Raw genomic sequence first — 24964 nt, 5'->3', positions numbered from 1 at the left:
ATAATAAAAGAAAAAGGGCACATTATTATGGGATCAGTATTACAAGAATAGAGGTAATATTACAAGTAAATTGCAATATTAAGAGAAGCCAATCTTAGTATGAAAAAAGTTGCAATCTAATGACGAAAAAAGTGATATGAGAATAAAGTTGTAAAATTACAAAAAAAGGTCATATATGAAAAAAATGCATAATATTGCAAGAATAACATTATAATATTGTGAGAAAAAAGTAATATGAAAAAAATTAATATTACAAGAATAAAGTGATATTACAGAAAAAAGTTGTAATATCGTGAGAATAGAATCATACGGTATGAATAATTTACAAAGTATAAAGTCATATTTATGATATGTAATATTGCCAGAAGGTGAAGACCTATTAGCCAGAATCGCATGAATAAAGGTAAGAAAGAAGTACTATTATGAGAAAAAAAGGCATAATGTGATATCATCAGAGGAAAAAGTGTAGTATTATGAGAAAAAAAAATTGTGATGTGAGTACAAAGTTGGAATATTACAAGAAAAAATGTTCAAAGTCATAATATTATGAGGAAAAAATTCTAATATTGCGAGAAAAAAATAATATTACAAGAAAAAATGATAATATTCCAAGAAAAGTATATATTATAAGCAAAAAGCTTTTATTTTACAAGAATAAAGACATAACATGAGATGTAAGAGGAAAGTCCGAATATTACAAGAGTAAATAAGTAATGAGTTAATAACAATAAAGTCATTATGAGAAAAGAAGTGGTCATTTTAACAACAACAACAAAAACCTTAATGTTACAAGAAAAGACTCCTAATATTATAAAATGTTGTGTTTTTTTGCCATTCACTTTAAGAGCACAATTATGTTTGCAGAATATAATGACTTTCTAAAATATATGTACTTATATATTACAATAAGAGCAAATGCGTGGATGAGGGTTTTTTGTTTGTTTTTTGTTTTGCAATATGTGCACAGTTTCTCCTGTGTCCACTTCCCAGTGTTTGCCATGCCTTCTCGTGGAGTGCTGCTCAGGTCGTCAGACAGGTGACCCCTACTGCCATCTACTGATGACACCACAAAGAAGACGAAGCGCCGTTAGCGTTTTTTGCAGGTTAAGTCAGTTCACATATGGCTTTCCCAGGGAAACCCTCTCCTCCTCTCTTTTTATGTGTCTCTCACTTTAACAGTAGCTTGGAAAAAACAATTGCACATGGAAAACTATTAAAAACCCATTCCTGATTAAAATTCCTCAAGATGGACTCCCGACTTCTGGCACCGTTTCATTGCCTACGGTATGGAGAGAACAAGTTGGAAAAACTGGAAATCCTGTTTGTTTATTAGAAAGTTTACAAGACACTCCAGCTTTTGTCAGTCGACGGAGAACTTCCCTGAGCGAGCCCTATTATTTCAATGAACTTTTATAGTGGGAGTGAAACACACCCCATCATTAATTAGCTTGCCATCCTGCTCAATAAACACTTTGACCCCTTGCTTGGCAACAAGACATTCAAAGATGGGGAAAATGCTCACAAACACAAGCAAACAAGTGTTTCCGCAACTAAAAGTGAAAAAACAGCCATACTGTTACGAGGAAAAAAACCCACATGATGAGAATTTAATTCTACACAATTAAATGTAGTTACGTAATGAGAAAGAGTTGTGTTTTCTGAGAATAAAGTCATAATATTGCCAGAATGAAGTGATAAAATAACTAAAACAAAGCTGCATTATTACGAGAAGTATTTTACAACAACCAAGTTACTTGGGGGGAAAAAAGTGTTCCAATATTACGAGTATACGTTGTAAGGATAAGTTGCAATGGTAACACAACATTTGTAATATTCTAAAATTAAGTTGGAATATTGTGAGAATAGTCATAATATTGCAAAATTAGTAGATCTGCAACAATTAATTGATGATTAATCAATTATCCAATTAATCGTCAACTATTTTGGTCTTCGATTCATAATTTTTTTCATTTTAAAATGTAAATATCCTTTGATTTTTGTGATTCTTTAAAAAAAATTCCTTAGTCATCAATGAAAGCAGACCTATTATCTTTGTGTTTTAGGCAAATCGAAACGGCTCGTAGAAGCTAGCCGGAGCTAACCTGTTGTCAGCATGAGGCTGCTGGATCTACACAGAAAACGCCTGCAACGAGTGAGTCTGTTGTGATGTTAAATGTTCAGTTGTTCATTCAGTTGTCATTTGTAATTATTTATTTCACTTTCAGCATGTAAATCTATAATTATTGTCTATAAAATGTGTTGGATTTACATTATTTTCAATGGGAAAATTTGCTTTGGTTAGAGCCCATTTCGGTTTGTGTGGACCTCCTGGAACAGATTAATGACGCTAACCAAGGCACCACTGTACATTCAAGAATCGTTCATAAAAATAGAGCATATATTCTCCGAATGAAAAACATAAAGAGGAAATGATTCAGAAAAAGAAACAAATGCCTCTCTCTGCAAAGACAGTCAAGGGCAGGAGGCCCCAGTAGGCAAATGGAGGGCTTTTTATGTTAAAGTTGGCTGCATTTTGTTTGAATTTTACGCAAATATTATTACAAAGTAGGCCTGCACATTCACTCTGCACTTCTGTTAGTTGAATTCTGTTGTTGTAACAGGTACAATTAACAAAAAGATGACTATTTTTATCATTACTATTTTTCTTTCCTGGAAGAGGAGACAAAAAGGAACTTTTGATTGTAAAGGTCGCCGACCCCTGATCTAGGGCCTAACTGATTACTCGTTTCATCAAAACTTAATCGACTAAGAGGATAGTAGCTGCAGCCCTAGAAAAGTGTTACGAGAAAGGGAGTAATTTAATGAGAATAAAAGCGTAATATAATGAAAATAATTATTCATATTATTATTATAAAAATAGATGTATTATAACAAAAAGTTAATTATGGCATTTTTATTCAATAGAATGATGTTGTAGTATTATATTAGCAAAGTTGCAATCTCTTAATTTCCCAGACTTTTATGACAAAATATAGTGAAAGTAATATTACAAGTAGTTGTAGTGTTATGAAAATGATGTCAAAATAACGTGATATTACGATAATAAAAGAGCAATTAACAACAAAAAAGTCAGACGTACGGTAAGTTGTAATATTGCAAGAAAGCGGCTCACTGTGGCCTGGATGATGAAAACAATGCTCTAATATTATGAGAATGAAGTCATAATATTATGAGAGGAAGGTCATAATAAGGTAGGCTTACAAGAATAAATTTGTAATTAGAACAAATATGACATTTTACGAAAGTGAGTTATTTTATAGGACAAAAATGACATTCAAGAGAATAAAGCTGCAATATTACAAAATCTCCCACAAAGCCAAGATTGTCATTCATTAAAAAAAAAGCCAATAAATGTACATACAGTAAGCCAATGTATCCCAGAAATCTTTCATGATGGGACGCCCATTTCCCTGGTGGTCCAGAGCAAACAGTGGAACTTTGGAGAGAGAAATATCTCGCTAGTCTTTAAACTATTTAAACACGGATGTGTGTGTACCTTAAAAGCAGCATAATGGCTTAATTTGTTGCCTTATTACAGCCATGTGTGCTGTGGGGGGTTTATAGTGTGCACAGTGAAGGAAACTTACTGTCTGTGTGCGGTCCTCAGGGCTCCTCCAGACAGTGGGCCCGCCCAGACCCTCCACGCCATTGCCTGCATGGGCCGTCAGGAAGACGGCATGATGACCTTTGACCCAAGCATAAACCATATTCCATATTAGTGCAAACATCACAGCACAATTACATGACGTATGCTAACAATTTGATTGCATGATCATACAGTATACATTGGCTTGCATATGATGTAAATACACAGCATAATGTGGGTTTTTTTGGCGCGTTAGAGTAGACCCCCTAACCTTAACCCTAACCTGCATGTGCCAATACCAAATAGGTACAAGTTTCACAAGGTCAGTTTTTTGTGCCACACTGGATCTCTTGGAGGGGATTAAATAAGCTTTGCTTCTTCCTACTCCTTTTTGGACATGTAGAACAGTGAATTGTACTATGTGATGTATTCCAATGTAACTTGTATGCATGTTCAAAATCAATTCAACCATTACTATTACTATTATTATGTCTAAAATATGCCCACTTTTACTCTATTTTATTGAAAGAAAGATAAATGACGGGGCAGGATTATATATGTTTGTATGTATTAACAGTGCCAAATCAACTTAAAAGTTAAGAGATGGCACACATGTCTGAAAATCTATTTACCTAACTCTGGCTTCTTTAATACTGTAGCAGAATATTTGAATCAGACTTGAATTATGAGCAATGAGGAGTGGCTTTCAAAGACGCCACGTCATTTAAGTTGAAATCACGTTTTGAGTGAATTTTCTGGGATTTCCGAGCACACTTAAATGCAGCAAACTCTACTTCCGCATTAGGAGTTACACAGTGAGTGATGACAATATCCACTTAATGATTTTCATTGCATTTCTGTTGATTTAGACCACCCATATTATTTTGGAGTGTCCGTGAACGCACCTCGCGGTGAGACAGAGTTGTTACAATGAATGGAGTAGAGATGTGTTTGTTTGGAGTTGAGGATTGCTGATATCTTCAGGTCAGAATAGAGTTCTAAAAGAACATCAGACACTGTGTGACTCTGTGGGGAGCTACACTGCGCCACCATCTGTCATCATAATAGAGAGCCGTGGCTTGCCATGATGCGCGTGCGTTAATTACGCTAAAACATTTAACGTAATTAATGAAATATATGAGTTACCGCTGTTAACGCACTATTTGTGACAGCCATACCTTTATACCTTTGTATCAATTCATATGACAGATCACCCACCTATTCCCAATTAATTCAGCATTGGCAACTCCCCAAATCCGCAGGGGAGTCATCTCATAACCAGCATACAGTACATGTTGGTATGAGGTTTGAACGGCTCAGCGCTTTCGTTTGTAGCTTGTACTTCCTGCTGGTGGCACCACATCCACAGGCAAGGAGCATCCAGCGTACAAGCGGGACATCTCTCATTCATTTGCAAGTGGTCAAAGTGGTTGTTTTTGCTGTGAGTTTTCGTGTTTATGCCCGGCGATGCCGCCGAAACGTCCTGCGCCTTCTTAGGACTTTGGAAAGAAACCCAGGCGCCAGAAAAAGGTAATGCTGAAGAAGAAGGTTGAACTTCTGGATTACAGTGAGGAAAACCTTTTGCCGCCCTAAGTCGCTGCACGTGGTCATCGGGTTGTGGCGTTGCGTGTTACGGTTCGTGGTTACGAACACGCTCCCATAAATTAATTAAAACCTTAATTTTGGTCCCCACACTTGACTCGCTCGAGAACTAGTTACAGCACGTGCTGCAAGCTGCAAAGATGCAGTGTATGCCTCATGCACAGATTGGACAACATCGCTTTTTGCACTTCATTAGGCCTCCCAAGTGTAAGGAAGGCTCTTCTGGTGAAAATGCGCCAAGGAAAAGAAAAGCCATCAACATGGAAGTGAAAATGAACATCATACAGCTCTTGAGAGAGGAGAAACACATATTGGATGCACTTTTGGTCTTAACTGTTCAACTGTTGCCACCATCTTAAAGGATAAAGATTGTAGCCTTGAACATGTTAAAGGATCTGCTCCTATAAAAGCGACAGAAATAACAAAATGGATTGAAAGGTTGCTCGTGCTTTTGGCCGGGAAGAACAGAATTAATATCCCACTGAGCCTTATGTTGATTCAGGAGAAGGCTGTCCTTCATGTGTTCTGTGTACAGTGTGAGTGACTTAAGTGTTCATTCAGGTATAAAATCCGACTCACACCAAAACTCATGGAATGAATAGCGGGGATGTGCAGTCGTGTAAAACATCTATATCCAATAACAATGTGTGCATGTGTGACATAACAGATCTAATCTCCCATCATGCATTTGCTCCATAGAACAGGCCAGTGCTTGCTTGCACATAAGTGAAAGAAAGGTTCAAAGACTACCACCAAAGCACGTGTCCACAATGCACTTGATAGCATTGGCATTATATTGCGTCTAAAAAACAAAAACAAAAAAAGAAACACTTCCAACCATGCGAGTGATTTCGATTGTGAAAAAGGCGCTTTAGGCTAATCGTCCGCCTGACACTAAATTAAAAGATCCATTTCTGACAACTACAAAGTTTTCACTTGTAGAGCTTTCATCACATGCCAAGCTGGGAAAAGCCAAGACACATAGAAGACATATTTATGTGTTATTGGGCTGACTGGTTTTTCCCCTTTCTGTCAAGCCATAAAACATTATACAGTGGAACCTGCAAAGTCCAACACCTCTGGCTTTGTACAATTTGGAATTTGACCGTAAAGAGAAAATAAACCTTATCTTATATAACAAGTTCATTGTTTAATACTGATTGAGAGTGCATGAGAAAGTTTGTTGTGGTTATTCTTAAACACAGCAGCAACAGAACCACTGTTGTAATAGCGGTAAGAAGCAAGCAATGCCACTCACTGATGGGCTCATCGTAAACAACAGTACTGCAAGTGTAACATGCATGTGTTTCACAACAGAGCAAGGACTTTTTAAAGCGCATGCAGATATAGATAAAGCTGCTGGATGCTGATCATTCGTGATACTTTAAATGCAGCATCTGTCCAGCATACTCTCTGCTTATGAGAGACCCTGTAGTTATTTGTAGACCGCCAGGGGACTGTCTTTTTGGCATTTAGACCATTGTATCAATTCATATGACAGAAATGAGATAGTAGACAGTGGTGCCCCACATATTCGCAATTAATTCAGCATTCGCAACTACCCAAATTCACAGATTTTTTTTCATTACTTTTTTTTGGAAAAACATGCTCATTTCTAGTTTTTCTCTCCAAAAATAGGCAGTTTTTTTGCAGAGACCTCATCAAGTGGGTTAAAATTTGTGCTCATAAAGTATAAAATGTCAGCATAATACATAACCACAAAATACTACAGGATACAGTACATGTTGGCATGAGTTTCGTGGTTACGAACACCATCCATCCATCCACTATACCGCTTCTCCTCTTTAGGGTCGCAGGGGCATGCTGGAGCCTATCCCAGCTGACTTCGGTTTCGCAGGGCACATACAGACAAACAACTATTCACACTCACATTCATACCTATGGACAATTCAGAGTCGCCAATTAACCTAAGCTGCATGTTTTTGGATGTGGGAGGAAACCGGAGTACCCAGAGAAAACCCACACACGCACAGGGAGAACATGCAAACTCCACACAGAAATGTCCAAGGGAGAATCGAACCCAGGTCTTCCCGATCTCCAGACTGTTACTGTGTTGGCCAACATATTAACCACTAGACCACCGTGCGGCCCTCGTTACGAACACGCTCCCATAAATGAATTAAAAACTTAATTTTGGTCCGTAAACATCCGGCGCTTATTAGTAGTTATTAGCTTTTCTAGGTCACCAGGGGACTTTTTGGCATTTAGACTTTTGTATCAATTCATATGGCACAAATGAGATAGTAGACAGTGGGTCCCCACATATTTGCAATTAATTCGGCATTTGCAACTCCTCAAATTTGCTGATTTTTTTTCTGGGGTTAATTGAATAGAGGCATGAGCAGTTGTAGCTTCAATGGCGCCCTGTGAGTGCCCCTCCGCCCCGTGGGCGCCGCATTCTCTGTGCTCATCACATAGTCGACGCAGCCACAGGGAGGTGCTAATTCCGCACACAGATCAACATAGACCTTCACTGACTCAAAAAGGCTTCACTGTGCAATTTCTTTTTTTCTGGCGGGGGTGCATGCTGCCCCTTCATCGATGTAGCCCTGTGCGCTCATAGGTAATGCACATGCCAGAAATCACCACCGCCTCCGGGATTCCGCAATGTTGCAATCATGCTAATTCCAATTCAAATGTGTCGCTGAATGGCGCACTCACATCCTCACTTCCTTGTTTACATTATAGAGGCATATGGCCCACATCTAAAACTGCCACTGAATATCGAGACATTAATTTGACTTATTTTTACATTTGAATGACAGGTTTAGGATTGATTGAACTCATGAATTCTATTTCCATTGATTGTGTTCAATCTTTAAGCTGTTTCGCAGTATAATGTGTATCCTGTTCCAGTAGTATATTTGAGATAAATGCCGCAAATGTGTTCAGTTAATCCCTCAAGCGGTCCTGTTGTTTAACATGGCTGCCACAGAGAGTCGCATCATTGAGAAAGTGTCAGACTCCATTATAAACACAGATCTAGTCCATTTGCTGTCCTTCTTTAAGTCACTCATGTTTCTAATGCTGCGCTCTGCTATGTTTTCAGGTGAACCGTGACCGTGTCGGGATGTGTCCCGGAATTATCCAAATATTGTGTCTCATTTTCACTTCTTTAGATAGGCTGTGTGCCCGGACAGCTGCTCTTTTGTCCATTCAACTCTTCTTTTTTTTTTTTTTTTTTGCCCCCCACTCCTGCTAACGTTTCCTGCAAAAAGAACTCCAAAATGTCCTTATTTTTCCATGTAGGATAACACTGTGGTGTTGTGAAATGATGGCGTCTTTAGCTGGTTTTTACATTTTCTAAAAACTCCACACTTTAGTGCTAAACCAGTGGTGTCCAAATTGCAGCCCGGGGGCCATTTGCAGCCCACTGCTGCTTTTTTTATTGGCCCGCAGCACATTCTAAAAATAGAATTTAACAAGAAAACTAGAAAAGAAAATACTGCAAAATTGAAAAATCAGCAATAATTTCACAAGAAAGTCAAAAAGGAGAAAAAAAAGTTGTAATTTTAAGAGAATAACATAAGAGGAAAAATGTAATTTTCATAGAAAAGTTGAAATGTCAAAGAAAGATGTTATTTTTCAAAAGTCGTAATACAGTAAATACAGTACTATGAAAAACAAAACAACAAATGAAGTTGTAATTTTTGGAAAATTAGGTCATGGGAAAAGTTAATAATGTTCTGAGTATAAAGTCAAAATGTTGTGGCAATAAAGTCATAATTATGAGAGGAAAATATACAAGAAGAAAGTTTAAATAGTTGAAAAATAGGGAGGAAAAAAACAGCAGACATTTTTTAAAAAGCTGCAATTTTGCGAGAATAAAGTCAATATATTGAGAGAAAACGTTGCAATTTTACGAGATAAACTCGTAATATGGAGGAAACATTATGTTGTTTTAGTAGCATAGAGTTGAAATATTAAAGAAACAATTTTTGAAGTTATATTATGTGAAACAAACAACATGAAGTTGTAATTTTTGGGAAAATAGGTTGGGGAAAAAGTTATAATAATATGGGAATTGTCATGTTCCGCTATTATATCATGTCGCGCCACCCCAGGATTCAAGGACATTGTGCAGTTGCAATCAATCAAGTCTTTTAATGCAGGGAAAAAGAGGGGCCACGCCTGGCTATAGAGGCCAGCAAACCGCTCACCAAAATGCAATAAGCAAGCAGGCAGGCGGGAAACATCCACGGCAAATGCAACAAATCCACACGACAGCAAACAATAACGAGGTGACTAGCAGAGTCCCAACTAAGCTAAATAGTAGCTTCATTAAGAAGAAAGTTGATATATTTGAAAATCACAAAACAACAGCAAAAATTGAGGAAAAAAAGAGCAAAGACCGAAGTTCATATCCTCCACCTATATCACAAAGCTTCCTAGCATACGACAAAATAGAAAAAATGGCCCTTGTACCCTTTCATTTTTCAATATGTGGCCATCAGTGGAGAAAGTTTGGACACCCCCGTGGTGAACTTACATTGTGGCTTAAATGTACACAGTGATAGTCGACTGATAGTTGAGTGTCCCGCAGTGGTTATCAAGTCAAATGATGACATATTCTTTGTATTTTCTCACATATTATTGAAGCACCATTTTACAAGGTGGCCTGGTGTTTATATAGAAGAACACTGCACATATACAGTATACCAATTCATCTGGTGAACCGTGGGCCAAATCCAGACCTCAAAAGACATCAGAATGGCCTGTGAGTCCAGTTCAAAACTTTACAACATTTTGGCAGCAGATTCCTAAAAACAGCATAAAGCTCCTATCATATAGAGCACGTGTGTCAATGGAGGGCCGAGATGCTGCAGGTTTCTCCAACAGGTGATTTAATTGATGAGCTCCTTTGCTCAAATTGAAGGAGGGGTGGAGGTAATTAAAATCACCTGCTTTAGTGACCGGCTGGAAAGAAAATCTGCAGTGTCTCGGCGCTCCGTGGCACTCCTGATATAGAGGATCTATGAATAGCGGGTTTGCAGCAGATCCTTAAAAACAGCAGAGCGCTCCTGTCATATGGAGGATTGTTGACTACGTAGTGTTTCTGCAACAGGCACTTAAAAACAGCAAAGAACTCCTGTCATTTAGAGAATATTTGGCTATAGTTTTTACAGCATCATAGATCCTTACATCCTTTATGCATTAATTCCTAAAAAAAAACAAAAAAACAGAAGAACTCTCCTGACATACAGATATGTGGCTTGTATTTTTTCAGTAGGTACGTAAAACACCAGAGAGCTCCTGTCATATAGAGGATCTTTGAATAGCCTTTTTGCAGTTGGTCCTGAAAAACAGCACAGCACTCCCGTCACAAGGAAGAGCTTTGACCAGCATAAATATAGGGCTTCTTCGTCTTAATTTATGACCTAACTCACATTTTGGGAAGTAAAAGTTCAAATAGATGTTACAAAGCCTTCCATTATTGTCATCATACAAAAAAATAAAGAATAATAGCGAAAGGTACTTAGGTTTCTAAAATGTGGCCCCGGAACAATTTAGTTGAATAGCAGTGTATCATATTACTGTATACATTGGCCGCTTCAAAACCAAAACAGTACCGTGTTAGGCCACGAGATGGCACTGTGACCCCGGACATTGATGCCACACACGCATGCACTCTCTCTCTCTCGCGCTGTGTCTAAACATACACACATATATTTTCCAGGGGATGATCCAGCATTAAAACCCAACAATGGAAATGTAACGGTGTGATTTCTTTTTTCTGTCGTTTGAAGCACACAATTCTTATGGAAAATAGGACGCATTTTAATACTGCACTGTATATTTTAACACCTTTTTTTTTTGCACACCCCTTACATTATTGTCATATTTCTTCAACTGAAATGAGTTATATTGTGATTAAATAGGGACTCACTGACTTCCTCATTTTTTTGTCACACATACACATAACCCTCTTTGCCGTTGTTACAGTCCAGTCGCGTGGTGGCCATGTTGGACCAGTCATCGCTTGACCCTTGAGGTCAGTACAGGGCGATTGTGTTTGACTGACGTGTCACAATGCTGTACTTGTTGTCTGGCTAAGTGCAGGCCTATTACACAGCACTATGGCGCCCTGACAAAGCATGCACCCACTGCACTGTGCACAGCACCCATCCCCCCCCTCACTATCCCTCTCCATATACAGTGTCACCAAAGGATGACTCCCAACTCAACATCACACACAGTGGGCCATTCTTTTTTCTTTTGTTTTTTTATTTACGCCCCCATCCTGGGGAATAGAGTAACCTGATTTCTGTGGAGGCTAATGAGCAGTGACACAAAGACTAAGGAAAATCTGGGCGTGTATCACAATGTCATAATCAGGTTAAACTATTGAATTCATAAAAAAAAAAAAAAAAATTTAATTTGAGAGCAGGAACATATTGAGGTTGTGACTCAGACAATGGTCTCCATGGAAACCAGGCTGTAATGTTTAGGCTGCATAAACACCATGCAGCATCGACAGCTTTGAACCTACTGTAAACGTGTCTTGGAATTAGTAGCATTTTAAGAGATCACATGATCCACAGTCAGTGTAGTTGTCATGTGTTCATTAGTGCTGAACAGGCGACAGACGGTCACATTTAAGTCTACATAATTTTTCACCTTGAGCTGTGCTCAGTGCTTCCGTTTCATATTTACATGTGCTAAAGTGGCAGTAATCCTCTCATACATCTCTTAAGGAAGAAATTAAGAAGAAATTACCTACTTTGATTTATGTCAATGTCATTTACAGTGGAACTTCTACAGTCAGTCTGCTCCAGAACGCCCACTGACCTCAATTTTGTTCATATTTCCTATGGAATTTTTTTCCCCCACAAAGAAAATACTGGAAATAGAAATGATCTGTTCCAGAGTCCAACTGTCACATCACAAAAACATTCAACATCTATGCAGGCACTGTTCAAGTAACATTTAATATTATACACTCCTGATCAAATTTTTTAGACAAGTTGAAAGTTTGCAAGAATTTGCACTGTTGGATCTTAAGGAGGTTCTAAGTAGAACTACAACATGAAAAAAAGAAGTAATGGGAGTGAGACAAAAAACATTTTTGAGTAAGCAATTTATTGCAAACAACCAGTAAATAGAAACAGGCTGTTCATCAGCTGATCAAAAGTTGAAGACCACAGCATTTAAGAGCCAACATCTTGGCAAAAATGTGGATTCAATGTCATTTTCTGTCAGGTATTTCACTGTCATGATCTCTTGATGACAAAGGCAAAAAAGGTTTCTCTTTTTAAGCCAGATGATCCGGCTGTCCGTCAAAACAAAGGATGATCATGAGCCCAAATGAAGGTTCTTACTGGTGCCGAGTGCAGTCCACTCACCATTAGGCAGCATCTGTTCAAGAAGGGTTTTAAGACCAAAAAATGTCTTCTTCAACACCACAGAATTTCCTGCTTAGAACTTGCTAGAGAGCACCAAACGTGGGGCATTGAAAGATGGAAGAAAGTTTTATTCTCTGATAGGAAAAAATATAACCTTGACAGTCCTGATGGCTTCCAACATTAGTGGCATGACAAGGAGATCCCGCCTGAGATGTTTTCCCACACAGCACAGTGGAAGGGGCGCCATCATGATCCTTCAATGGAATAATGGAGCTTCAGGTTGTGCAGGGGCGTCAAACGACTGATGGCTATGTGGAGATGTTGCAAGGGGCATTCCTCATGACTGAAGGCCCTCATCTGTGTGGTAATGACTGACTTTTTCCAACAGGACAACGCTGCAGTTCACAATGCCCGCCTGACAGAGGACTTCTTCCAGAGGAATAATGTCACTCTTTTGGACCATGCTGTGTGTTCCGCTGATCTAAATCCAGTTGAGAACATTTGGGGATGGATGGAAAGAGAAGTTTACAAAAATGGACATCAGTTCTAGACGGTGGATGCTTTCCGTGAAGCCATCTTCACCATTTAGAACAACATTTGCAGTAGCCTCCTGGAAACACTGGCATCTAGCATGCCCAAACCAGGTGATTAACAAGAATGGCACAACTATTCATTACAGAGTCCTTTTTTAAACATTGTATTTCTATTTTAAAGGGGTTTATGTTTTTTTGAGCTATGTTCTTAAACTTTGGATCAGCTGATGAACAGTCTATTTCAGCTTTATTGTTGTTTTTGTAGTCAAAATGCTTTGGAAAACATGCCAGCATGTAATGATTTTTGATGACATGTTTTGATGACAGTTACAAATGGTCAATGACTTATGGGCAATTACCTTATAGTTCCCGTCCATGACCCTGCAAAGATGTTTGCAAAGAAGTTTTCTATTTTTTTCAACAACACCGTTCTTATGTTGAATCGTTCTTAAGTAGGGGAAAAGGTAATATTACCAATGATATAGGTACTACATGTACGTGTATACATATATACATATATGCGTATGTATGTAAATATGAGTTTGGATGCAGTAGTAATATTAAACGAGGATAATTAATGAAAAAAACAATAATAAAAGTGATATAATAATACGTAATGATAAATGTTATTTACCTTTGAAGAGGAGTCGCCGAGCATACTTCGTTGTGGAGGAGTTGGAGGAGGAGATATTGAAAAAAAGGACAAGTCGTCGTCGTTAGACTCTTCTAAAAGAGGTAGTGTTCAATGGGTGGTGTAGAATTAAGCAGGCCTATTAACTCTTCATAAACTTTCATCACACGCTCTGTCCGGGTTGTACAATTTAGCTTTCCATTTAGCTTTACACTGTATCTCCCCAGCGTCTAACTCTTCCTCTGTTGGTCTCATTTGCTCTAAGGCTGCATTAGCAGTGTCACAGTGCCCTCAACTGGTCAAGCATGTACAGTAGCAGTATAAATACTGATTGAGCGACTGACTACAAGGCAAAATAAAATAAAATATAGACCAGTCGGCTTGTGTTCGTATCCGTGAGTGTTCGCTAGTCGGGTGTTCGTAAGTTGGGGACCTAGTGTAATCTAAATTTTACACACATGCACTTGTCCGTCCCCTACAGATGCGTACCAAAATTTGTCATGATTCAGCTAAACACCCTAAAGTGGGTGTTTTGTATAGCACGCATTGAGCTGTGTGAGAAATCTCAAGCTAATCCAAACCTAAAATTTCCCCTTGTGGGACTCATAAAGGCATACTTTATCTTATCTTATCGTATCTTAACACAACACAACACAACAGGGGTTCATTTTTTTTGACAAAATTCCACCCTTTTGTGCACAACAGTTCAGCAGTAGAAGAGTTAGCTTACACAAACAAATGCATACAGTCATGTGGAAAAAATTAGGACGTCTATCTCTGTGTGAGATCTCTGTGACAGCACCCTTTTGTGGCAGCATCTTAAAAAAACAAAACAGCCAAATACAGTAAACAGCAAAACACGACTTTAGAGGCATATTCTTCTCAATAATTCAGAACTGTACGACTTCAGGAGCATTACGTTCGAGGTTTCCACTGCATGTATTTGAAATGAATTCTTTTTGTTTGGTTTTAGCTTCACAGAAATAAAGAAGAGCATAGAATCGAAGTGCTGGGGTAATTCAGACAGAGTGGTTTGAAAGTCACTGTAAGAAGAAAACATTGTAAAGTCATTGGTTTCCATTGTACTGGAGATGGGAGGAAAAGGGCGGGGGAGGCAGAGAGCACGCTGTATGGCCAGGTCGCCAACCCTTGACCCCTGTCCTCGACCCTGGAATCTCTGACATCTGTCAGCTTTTTCCCGCCTTCTTCCCCTGCCCCCCGCACTGTCAAAGGAATTTGATTATGGTGTGTTTGTTGTACGTGATACGGGGAGGAATGTGGCTTCCTCCTAAAGGGAAATATTCCAAATTCAAAAGTGTACTGTATGTAAGGAGTGTGCATTTGTGGACTGCCGCACATCTTTTTTTAATCGTCTCATGTCAAATAATCTGTCTATTTTTGCTTTGCTTTGTCTGGAAGACAAGCGTGCGCGCTATGACATAACAGTGCGCCACAGAAACCATGTCTAGCCGGTGGAGATGGCAGCAGTGGGGGAGGGGAGCTGTTGTACACTGAGTACACAAAGCTCACTCTTCTCACTCTCCACATAAACACTCAAGCCTCATTTTCTATCATCTCGAACAGGCTGCTCTCATTGCACTGGAAATAGAAGGAACTAAATCCAATATGTCAACAGATACTGGATATTCCCTGTCTCCCCTCCCCCACCCCCACTTCCACCTCCACCTCCACCTCCACGCCTTCCTGGGCCCTAATATCTCCATAACTGTCTAGAGGCACCCTTCCCCCACCCTTACATATTACCATTGCTACTCAGTGCTGTCTAGAGAGGTCATGTGACCTTCATCAGCGGGGGGAAGGGAGGCACATTGAACCTGTTCTTTGTTAGGTCAGCCCTACTCTGGCAGGAAGTGCTCCTACCGTAAACCACCCAATAGAAGCGCACAGTGCTGCTTCGGGGGGAGGGAGTGCATGAATTCTTGAACAAATTTGGGGATTTGGAGAAGTCATGCGTGCCAATCAGGCTGACAATTCAGGATTGATGGCTGCAAAAAGCTTATGTTATAACAAGATCATGATGATGTAAAATGAGGCATCCATTGGTTCATGTGACACATGGCAATTAGCTAATGTTTCATTTACTTAAACAAACATTGGAAGTGTTTTCCACAGGTCCATTTGCCCCAGAATAAGAGCTGTAAAAAACATTGTCCTCTATTTCACAATCAGACAGTACAGTGCAGTCATGGAGGGATGTGCTATTATTTGAGTGTTGAGCGAGAAACAAATGTCATTTTTAGTAATTCAGCTCTAATTGTAATACGACTACAAATGCCACTCACAGAAAATGGACAAACTTAGAGAAACTACATGATACAACAAACCCTATTATTTTGGAGGAATTATTATTAATGTGATGTAAACAAATTTGATTTAATAAAATGAATATACAGTGTTCCCGCTTTTAGATAGGGTAGGGATAGGGTCCCAAAATAGCTCGCAATAAGTGAAATCCGCGAAGTAGCCAACTTCATTTTATTACAATTATTATATGTGTTTTAAGGCTGTAAAACCCCTCACCGTGCACTTTATACCCTTTTCTCAGACAGGTAATAACATTTTCTGACATTTCTCTCTTTTTTAAACACTCAAAAGCTCAAACCTTCGTTCGAATGATGAACAGAAGAAATGATTGTCCCCCACGCATATTTCACTCCTGTCACCATGCCTTTTCGTCCTGGCGCCGTTCCGCTCTACTGTAGCACTTTTGTATCCTTGTTAAAACATACTGCTGCAGACGAACCAAAGATTCATTAACAAGCTAGCAAGCTAGCGATGACACAGGAGACATGGCAGGACGGCACGAAGGAGATTGATTGACAATGGTCTACAGCCAATCAGGACGCAGAAAATAATGGGCGGTGCAGACAGACACAAGAGGGAAGAGATAGACACTCACCTGCCCACAATGCAATTCTTCTTAAAGGGCCAGGGTCGGCCTGTAACAGCGTTCATAAACTGTAAAAAAAAAAAGAAACACAAAAAAACACAAAACACAAAACACAAAAAAAATCTGCGAAACAGTGAATCCGCGAGGTAACGCTGTATACATATCATAATTAATGTAATAGGATTTGAAAAATCAATTACATTGCATTTAATATAGATACTGAATATAGATCTTTTTTATTGATGATTAAAATATTTTTTCATTATTAAAAAAATAATCAGTTGCGATACAAAAATCATTACTTTATTTCATTTAGTTTGTTTATATTTAATCTAGGTAAATAATACATATATAGTAATTGAGTTTGATTTCTGAATTAACAAGTGGAACACATAATTCTACAAAATTTGTGAATTCTTAATTTTATTGAATCAAATGTAATTTTATTTAAACTCAAGAAAAAAATATGTATTATAATGAATGTCCTAAAACTTAAAAGCACATTTTACATTTTAAAGTGAGCCTTGTATTTAATATACAGTACGCATTATTTTGTTCAAATTGGTTTAATTTTATTTAAAACAAATGGAAAGGCTATATAATAATACAAATGTATTTATTAAAAAAACATTTTTACCAAGCAATTCACTGAATTAAAACAATAAACAGTCCTGGGGCACCACAGTAACATATTTGAAATCATCCCAATCATCCACAAACAAACTTTTATTTACTTTTGTTTGTGTGTTGGGCGAGACATGGCAATGTGACTTTTTGTAATGTAGCTCTGATTGAATGTAACTGAATCAAATGTAATTATATTTCAACAAAACAAATATAGTATTCCATGTAATTAATGTAATGTAATACATTTTTATTACATTTCAAAATTTGTCTTGCAGGTATTCTTTCTACTAATAAATAACTGAAATATTTTCAATTGTGAAAAAAACAAAAAACAAACATAAAGTGCATGTGTACTTAATGAAGTGACTGGTGTGATGGAAAAATCTGGTGACTGCATACTGTGTCCAGTGTTATTGGTACTCAAACCTGTCCCTTCTGTTTTCCTTTCATCTTAACACTTTTGCACCAACCTTAATGTTAAAAAGACAGCGTGTAGCTCTTCAATAGGCATCAATGAGCTTGCATGCCGGAAACAGGAGGTCAGTGGGTAGTACTAAGAGCAAAACAAATTCATTGTTAGTCTTTTGTTAGTCCTTTCATGTACATAAACATAGAAAAAAAATGTGTCATTTCCGTTTAAGAATGTGTGACACACAGTAAAGCTCTTCAGTTGAATGCCAAGCTGTGTCGCTGTAGGTCTTAGCTTGTGTTGTCACCATGGCTGCCATCTCATATTTTGTGTGTGCCAGAACTGCCTGTGGCTCAGCACAAACAATAAGGAGTAAAGTGTTCCACTCCTACTCAAGTTGACATACTGTCGTCCCTCGCCACGTCGCGCTTCAAATTTCGCACCTTCACAGTATCACGGTTTTTCAAAAATATATTAACAAATCATGCTGTTTCGTGGTTGAATATGGCCTGTTATTAGTAAAAAAAATTACATATTTAAGCAATTTTACGTGTTTTTTGCCTTAATTCTGCATGTTCAAATATAAAATGGCTAAATTAGCGTAAATACAAATACAAGGCATTCAGAAGACGCATTCAATGAAGTGGGGATGATATGTAGTATTCTACACTGGTCAGTAGGTGTCAGTAATGTTACCAGTAATGTTCTGTGATACACACAAGCACCAGACTTGATTGCTGGAACATCAGGCTTTTATTGCAAGTGTGAATTATCTCATAACAGACAATATAATCTCTAACATGGGCTGCTGAATGCGACCGTAACGCGTGCCAAGATAAAACTCAACTCTGAACACTGACATCACTTCCTGTCCTCACCACCAGAACACAATTACCGCAACACACAAGAGCATGAGGCTTATTTATGTCTTAAACGGCTTATTTTCTGTTATTATGTCTACTATATTGGGTAATACAAGTGTAAAGGTGACGATGGGGGTGTTATTTCAAGTTTAGAAGGCTCTAATGCTGTTAAAAAAGAACTTATTTAGAAATAAAGTAAGTAGTAAACAGATTTTCCATGCTCTAACAACGGAAATATTCCATTTATAAATAAGGAATGCTACTTCGGGTCTGGAACCAATTAACCTCGGTAAACAAGGGATTACTATAATGTTTTTGTTTTTTTCATGTGATAACTTTCTGGATTGAAATGACAATGCATGTAAAGAATATGATCTCTGCCTGTAGAGTAGATCAAGCAACTGGTGTCCTGCACGGCACACTGCCAAGCCCACAGCATTTTCGAGAGTGGGCAGAACACAACTTGAGAAAATGAACAGGTTTGAGTGTTTGTATTTATAACTTGTATTGAATAATCAAGGGTACTAAAATTACCCATCCTAGTTGAACTATGCAGCTACTGTACTTACTTGATTAAGATGGAATACTGTACATCAAGCAATTTGAATTGTTGGCATTTAGTATTTTTTTCCAATATGCTTGCGATAGGAAAACTAAAAGAGGCATGATTCAAACCATTCCAATGTCAAAATTTATTCAGGACCTTTGGGCTAACAATTTAACTAAAATATGTTCAAAAAATTCCCAGTTTTCGGTAATGCCATGTTTTGCCATGTCAACACAAATTCCCTATTAAGCATATTTCTTACTGCTTGCGCATTTCTTAACAGATGCCATTATGCTCATTCGGGACATTCTGGATAACAGTTTTCCCATAACGTCACATTTGCCGTAACATGACAATTCACACTACATCTGCATTTCTAAACCGATTCAAACAATTCCCGCACCAAAACATCCAGCTCATTCAGGCTAACCAATTTTCTATTATTTCCAATTTTTTGTAATTCCACAACACAAATCCCTCTATTCAACACGAGAATTCTTAAAATTTCCACATTGCTCAAATCAAATCAATCCATTACAGCCTCTGTTCAGCTCATTTAGGGTATGTTAGCTATTCACATTATAAAATTTTCTTAGACAAGATATTTATTAAGCGCAGCTTCAATTCTTAAGTATTCACACGCAACTTCTCCAGAAAATGCATTCTCCAGTGTACTACACAATGAAAATGTGAGAGAAAGAAGGGCTAAAGCTGTTGCGCATAGAGTGTGGTGATTACGGTAGGCAAAGGAATGTGTCACACTAGTGTAGAGCCGTAATGATGTCAACTTGTTATTTACTTTCCAAATGTGAATGACTGGGCAAGGCGAAAGGAGAATTCATCAAGCAGCGGGTTGACCAGGCAGGCGAAAAAGAGCCACGAGTGGGGGGAGGGGAAGCTGCCTTGAGGCCTTGCTAAAATGGCTCGACTGTATAGCATGAAGCCATGCTACTTTAGCTTTAAACACTCAAAACAAATACAAACGCCGACATTTTAAAGCAATGAATGTTACAAACCTCACGATCTCTTTATGGCGTCTATTTAGGAGACCTACATCGTGTAGTGGCTTGTTTAACAGCACAATCAACGAAGACAGTCAAACATGGCCGCTGAGGGGGCTACCAGAGGTCCAAAATGGCAGACATATTTAATTAACTAGCCATATATACAGTACGTGGCTCTATATGTGTGTGTTCAATATTCAGGTTTAAGGTCAGTCAGCAGCAGCAACTTCCCTTCCCCCACCTTCTCTAGCGCTCTCTCTCCCTCTCCATGTTGTAGTCGAAGGTCTCTCCACCACTGGCGTTCACAGCGCCTGCTTGCTGCTGCTGTCTCTTCCACTGTCCTCAGTGAACGGTGAACTCCTCCATAGTAGCCCGCAGTCAGCGACGCACTAACTCGGCTTGTATTATTATTATTTCCCAATTTCCCCGTCTCCTTCCTTCCAACTGTACAAAGAGGGCCAGTGAATATACCAAAAGCAGAGGTCGGAATTTTGAAATATGACGCTGGGTAAAATGGGAGGAAAGTCGTCGCTAGCTTGTTGAAGTTGGAGGATCTCCTTGTGGAAGAGGAAGAGGCGGTGGCGGCGGACACAACCAGTTCACTCTGATAATATAAAAAGGTAAAGTTCCTGCGTTTACTAACATTTGCTGTTGTGTATGGTGAGAGAGAAATGCTTATTATGCTGCTAAACGTGCGTGTGTTTGTTGTGTGTGTGGTGGTGATAGGGGGCTACCGGCTCATAGCCCCATTGACTCCACACGTGTGTTCAAATTCCTGTCTGTCCCCTTTTAATTCCCTTCATTTGAAGACTTATTCAACCATATTTACCTCTGTGATTGTATGTGTTTTCTTATGGAGACGTTTACATTTTTTATTTATGATAGCCTCTTTAGCACAAAAATAAGTTTTAAGAGTATTTTAAGGTTATGTTGACAAACAGCACACTAGCTTAAAAGCACAATGCTATAACCCTCCACTACGCTAAACTAGTGCTAGTTTTTTTGGTTTACTTACATTGGGAATATGATGAATGTTTATATTGCCATGCAGACTTTAGGAAGCAGTTGAGTGGGGGAGGGGAAGGAGACCCGACCCGGCTGTACTATAGGTCCATGACACTGTATGCTATACTATGTATACTATAACAACACTACAATGTGGGCTTCTATATTTTAACCACTTTTACACCAACACCTAAGAGTGGATCTACTTGCAATGCATTAGAACCATGGGAATTGTGTTAGATAAGAGCTTTTTTTAGGTTATTTTGCCAAAGTGTAACTACACTGTCTTAGAAGCACAGCCCCCACTAATCTAAAGTAGTGCTATTTACATTTGAAACGAGATACATGTTTATATTGCCATGCAGACTTTAGGTCGAGTGGGGGAAGGGAAGGCCATTCAACTGTACTATATGTTACGCGTCATGTTACTATGTGTAGATATCTAATGTTACACCCCGTTAATGGCTGTATGTAAACACTGATAATATCATTTCAACAAAAACATCACTATGTAGGCTTTGATATTAGGAGCAGATCTTAATCTGTATTTCATAGTTAAAACATCTAGTATGTGCAGATACTATTAAATACAGTATATCTAATGTTACATCTGTATGTTTCTATATGATGGTACAGTATGTAAACACATAAGAGGTACCATTTCAACAACAACAAAAATTCTTATCTCTTATACACCGACATGTAAAAGTTGATCCTTTTAATAGGTATTCCAGAGTTACAATATGCACATACACAGTAAATACCTTCTGAGGTGATAAATATTCCAAAAGTTAGACCCATAGTTTGGATTCACAGGACAAAATACAATCTAATTTAACCCCTAATATAATAGTTAATGTATTTTGTTTACCAGTAGCAGTCACTAACGGGTGGAATAGTTCACCCAATCAAAGGCCCACTGGTTCTGGTGGCCGTTTAACAACGAATCCGAAACTTACCGTCTTAGTTTGCATTGCATTAGAACCGTGGAAACGGTGTGATGCTGGTTTCCTATCACTGGCCTACTTAACCATCGTGTGGACTATTTTACCCTCCAAAGTTGAGCATTTGCTGTGACCCCGTAATTGCAGTCATTTTAAGAAACAGTTTTAGTGCCAGCCATTAAAAGGAACAATAGTATTTTATGACCCCCTTCCAATTGCTTTAATGTTCCCATTCACTAAATATGTTAGTGTGTACCCAGAAAGTCTTTAATGCCTCTCATTTATGGTCATTTCTTGACTGGAAATGGTAGACTTGGAATTGTTTTGGTGTTGCACTGGAAATTCCCATACCTGGGTTACATGTCTTGAGATGATAGTTATTGCTTGGTTTCAGTGATGTACGGTATTACATAAAACGATATGCTAAGAGTCCTTATTCATTCATCCAATTGACTGTAGCCACTTGTCATTTTGTCAAGCCATTCAAACATGATGAGATGGACTTTGAGCCAATGCACCTAAGAGACAGCAGCAAATCCATATTTCATTTTAAAGGTCTTCGTGTTCCAAACAGAATCATATCCTGTGCAAAAGTAGGGCAAGGAAATCCCTGAGACAGCCAGTCGACGACCCTCTGCTGCTGTAACGCCTGAATCAAGCTGTCCAAATATTTTTGTTGCAATATTTACTCATGATAGACCATGATGGGGTTGGGGTTGGGGGCGGGGGGGGCAGTGTCTCCCTCCAAAAGAGACATGCAGTGTGCATTAGACTCCAGCCAACTGGCAGAGCCTGTGGTTGCTCTGGAATAACGTCCATACAAGTACTGGCCAGTTTGATCCTGTAATTATTAGATATTTACACTTATTTGTGATTTAGTGTGCTTGTTGTTTATCGTCTTTGAGCAGTCTGTTACCTGGGGTACATTCCGTGTAGAAGAAATGTAAATAAAAAGCCCCTGTAGGAAGTGGTTGAGGTTAGTGGGATGGAGATATCCAGGCTTTGTGGTGACAAATGTAGAAGGTTGGAAACTTCTGTTTTTGATCAACTGTTCCACCCTGGTTGCAACTTTTAGAAAAAAGGAATACACTGTATTTCCCTTCCTGCTATTGGACGCGATGTCCCAATTAGTCTGCACGTATGTCATCCACTTCAAACAAATATAAATGCCTCCCTCAAATATCCGCTTTGTTAGCAACTGTATTCTCAATTCATAGACGTTATTGTTCAAACACTGACATTGAAGAGTTAGCTTTTCTGTTGCTAATCCAAACAGCAGCACCTATGGAGGCACCTTTACAGTACGTCAGATGAATGTTTGGAGTCTTGCTGGGTGTAAACAAGTTTTCAGCGACTTTTCTTGCTATCTGGCAAATACAGCCCCCCCCCCCCCCCCCCAAAAAGCCACAAATGAGGAAATACGGTAGATTAGGAAGGGATTTTTGGGGGGGAGCGTATTCACACTACGGTATTTGTGCTGTGCTGCATTTGGCCGCAATTGGCCCCTGCTTGCCCATGTTTGCTTGTCCCATAACTTCTAATCTGATATTTTACTGCCAATATTTCAGTATTTTCTGCCATATTCTGATTTTCCCTGACTTTGTGGATTATTTTTAGTCTTATTTCGAGTCGTTCTAATTATTTCTATGTTGGAAGGTCATTAAGTACTCGCAAGAGTAGCAACTGGATTATTTAAATACCACATCTTTATTACCCACCTGAATATAGTTGTGTGTGAGCGAGTGTGCTGTGGGTTTGACTTTTGGATCATTTTGAGTCTTTGCATTTTTATTTTTATGATGAATTCTGTCGGTTATCATTAACCTGCATGAAGCAACAGCATTACAGTCATTCTATGACTCTACTACATTGCGCACGGAATCGTGTCGGGCCCTAGATTACCTCTTCCAATCATGCCACAGGAGGGAAAGTGTGCCATGGTTCAGGGGTGCTGATCACTGCGCTCACACTAGGCAAACGTGCCAAACGTTAGGTGTGAAGGTGCCCATGACACGGTACGATGGGCCTAGTATGAGTATGCCATCAGTGGCTTTTAGATACATCTACATCTAGCAGTACAGTATGTGCATTAGCTTCTAGTCTTGTCGAACTGAATGGTTTTTGTATGGCCTTCAATGCGTATGTGTGAATGGAGACTGTATTTTGTACATTCGACATATTAGCTGTGTAGTTTACCGATGCTCCGATCAGGAGCTTCCAACTAACCACGTTGCTTGTTTGTTTTAAAAACGTAAAAAGTCACATTTGGAGTCCGAAGACGGGGAGCTAGGCAGATAATATTAGCTACTAGCTAGTTAGCTGCGGCCGTGCCCAGCTAGGTAAAGCGTGTAAAGAAAGATGCAAGAGAGGTTTGCCAAGAGAGTGATCAAACATGCTGGCATCGATTGGTGTGGCCTGTGGCAAGCTGTCAAACAGATTCACATTCATGTCATGTTTGTGTTGTCATGACATGAATTGTCATGTCGCCACCATATGCCGATGATAGGCTTTGAAAGGCATTTATCGGCGTATGTCGATCACATGTTTTTTTTACGGAAATCGGCCAGTACTAATCGTGGCATCCCTTGTGTATTTTATATGAACTTTGCTAGAGGAGCTTAATAAATATAGACACTACAGCACTGAGTTTATTGTTTTGTTTGCAATGTACCAGTGAATGCCCACAACGTTTACACAGAAATTGTAGCACAGGATCCACTTTGAGAGCCGTTTCCAATGTTTTCAGACACCAAAATCTTATGGAACGGCCAAAACTACAGTGTTTTTTAAAAGTTTTATGCTAAATACAGTCCCTGAATATGTCCAAAGAAGTCTGTGATGATCCACAAGTCAACAGTCGAGGTCCGAGCACAGCTTATTTTCAATTGCGAGCGGTAGAACGATACAAGGAAGAGGT

At 38.8% G+C, this 24964-nt stretch overlaps 1 protein-coding gene and 1 long non-coding RNA gene across 9 annotated transcripts in view; one reads left to right on the top strand and one right to left on the bottom strand.

The window, feature by feature from the left end:
• Window positions 1-680: 680 nt before the first annotated feature.
• Window positions 681-20748, bottom strand: LOC129187388 (uncharacterized). Of its 8 annotated transcripts, XR_008572409.1 has the most exons (8): window positions 20340-20748; window positions 16658-17828; window positions 16361-16489; window positions 14468-14555; window positions 13741-13765; window positions 13466-13487; window positions 3609-3706; window positions 681-1056 (listed from the first exon to the last, which is right to left on the bottom strand). It is a non-coding gene; the product is annotated as an uncharacterized LOC129187388 (long non-coding RNA). The 8 variants fall into 8 exon arrangements; XR_008572404.1 differs by having other exon boundaries at window positions 13741-14555; XR_008572402.1 differs by lacking the exon at window positions 14468-14555.
• Window positions 20404-24964, top strand: part of tbl1x (transducin beta like 1 X-linked) — a 39276-nt gene continuing 34715 nt past the window's right edge. Inside the window, exon 1 of the mRNA XM_054786560.1 lies at window positions 20404-20718. The gene's annotated coding sequence lies outside the window, so the exon portion shown is untranslated. The remainder of the gene's footprint in view (window positions 20719-24964) is intronic.

The sequence above is a fragment of the Dunckerocampus dactyliophorus genome, chromosome 9, assembly GCF_027744805.1.
Source record: "Dunckerocampus dactyliophorus isolate RoL2022-P2 chromosome 9, RoL_Ddac_1.1, whole genome shotgun sequence".
NCBI lineage: Eukaryota > Metazoa > Chordata > Actinopteri > Syngnathiformes > Syngnathidae > Dunckerocampus > Dunckerocampus dactyliophorus.
The sequence above is the reverse complement of the archived record's forward strand: the minus strand, read 5'-3'. Positions and strand labels throughout refer to the sequence as shown.